The following is a 2,312-nucleotide window of genomic DNA, read 5'->3' as shown; positions in this document are numbered from 1 at the left end:
CCGCTGGAGGGTAAGCTGAGGGTCAGTTCTGACAAGTCTGGCACACAGCAACAGCTGCTCTGTGGGAGAAATCGGGTCAATCTCCTTCCTTGTGATTTACAACCTCACTAAACCAGCTGGAGAATCAGTTATGAGTTTGTTCTGACTCGAGGGGAAATGAAAATGCACTTGTGATTTTTTCCAACTGATAAGGAAGGACATGTAAAAGTTATAGAAACACAGGTGGAGAAAACAAACAGAAGATGTAAAAAAAAAAACAACCCTTATAGCCTACTCTTTATGATACAGTAACTGGGAAAATGGGGGCTGGTGTGTTGGAGGGAGACTCACTCAGGATAGGGTGGGCTTCAGAGCTCCTGTACACAAGGGTTGCTACAGATCATAGGCAACTCGATGGCACATAACAGCAACTGTTTGTGACCTAGTTTAAAAAAAATTATAAAAACATTTGATTATATTAAAATATTTCATACTTGCTAACTAAGTAGAGATGTCCACAAAAAAGAAGAAGACCCTCAAGAGGACACAGCGGCACAGTGGCTGCACAAATGGACAGAGGCTAGCAGCGATTATGAAGACGCTGTGGGTAGCATGGTTGTGAGTCAGAACCAGTCCCATAACAACAAACCAATACTGGTGGCACAATAGTTTGTTAATGCTGAATAAATGCATAGATTGTTGGTTGGAGCCCCAACAGCTGCTCTGCAAAACAAAAGGCTGGCAATCAGTTTCCAGTAAGAAAACACTGTGAAATAGTTCTATTCTGAGATATGTTGTTGTTGAGTGTGGTAAAGTTGGAACCAACTCATAGCTGAGCTTGCAGAGGGTTTTCAGAGCCTAGAAATTACAGGAATTAGATGGGCCATCTTTCTCACCATGAGCAGCTGGTGGATTTGAACTGTGTTGGAATTTCATGCTGCCAATCATGCTACCATAGAGTTGGAACTTATCCATAGCTGACCCTCTGGTGAGTTTTCAGAGGCAGTTAATCACATGGGAAGTGATTGTCCATATTTCTCCCATGGAGCAACTGGTGGCCTCAAACCATGTGCCTTTGGAATTGCAGCACAGCTTCTTGCCACTAGGTTACCAGAGCTCTAAAGGCTCCCAGATGGGTGGCTGCAGTGTGTGTGCCAGGAAGTCAGAACCAACCCATAGCTGATCCTGTTGTTGTGTGCTTCGAGTCAGGAATTGGCCCATAGCAACCTCCAGTGGGTTTTAGAGGCAGTTAATATCTCCAAAGGAGATGTCTCATCCTCCCATGGAGCAGCTGGTGGATCCAAACCATATGCCTTCAGGTTTGCAGCGCAGCCACCAGGCCCTCAAAAAGGGAGTGGTTGGTGACAGCTGACGATGATTATTATGCATGATGGCCGACCTCAGAATAGAGTAGCAGCATTACTCTGAAACTTTCAATCTGTAAAGTCTGAAAGAACTATAATGTAAATATATTGAAACAATATAAAACAACTGCTGTCAAGTCTAGTTTGACTTAGAGACCTCAAGTGTGTAAGCCCATAACTGTTCCACAGGGTTTTCTTGCCCCATAAAGCAATGGATGATTTTTTCAGAGAAAGATCACCAGGTCTTTCTTCGAGGTACTTAGGACTGAGCTCCTTCCAATCTTTCCCCCCACCCCCAACTACAAATAATCAAAACCCGCATGAATGCCTTTTGATGTAAAGCACCCACCATGTGTGCGAAACAGTCTGTTTCAAGGTTGATAATTCCGTTCAGGGCCGGCCAAGTCTAAGTAATGAGTGGTAGGATTGTGCGGGAAGTTCTGCTGTTACTTGGGAGGAGAAAAATATCACCTTGGCCCTTTGTTTCCATGTCTACGCAGAAGCATCCAGGTCTGTCCCAGACCCTCCGGGCTGGTCTCTCGCCTTTTAGACGAAGGAACAGCCTCCGCTGCTGCATCCTTCACTTTCTCCTCCTCCGCCTCCCCGCTCTATTTTGGGACCCCATGATCTCATGCCCTCTGCAGACCACACTGCCAGTCCAGTCGGGTTCCAGCCCGCGCTGCTAGGCCCCGCAGGGAAGCAGGGAAGTGACTGTAAGAGTGCGCACGGTGCCAGGGCGCGGGAAGGGGCAGTCTTGGGGTGAAGTAAAGGCACGCCCACGACAAGGACTAAAATAGCCAAGTGGCCGAGTGGCCGAAATCAGAAATGAGACAGGAAGCCAAATAAACCGGGCACTGGGTTGCGCGCCGCGAGGCACTCCCGTGCGCTCTTGCGGAGGGCAGGGCTCCAAGGCCGGGCCTGGCTGGCGGGCGGCGGGACCAGCGGAGCGGGGCGGGGCGGCCGGCGCGG

Source organism: Elephantulus edwardii, unplaced genomic scaffold (assembly GCF_000299155.1).
Source record: "Elephantulus edwardii isolate Elephantulus edwardi_28Jun2011 unplaced genomic scaffold, EleEdw1.0 scaffold00039, whole genome shotgun sequence".
NCBI classification, from domain to species: domain Eukaryota; kingdom Metazoa; phylum Chordata; class Mammalia; order Macroscelidea; family Macroscelididae; genus Elephantulus; species Elephantulus edwardii.
Note: the sequence above shows the minus strand (reverse complement) of the source record.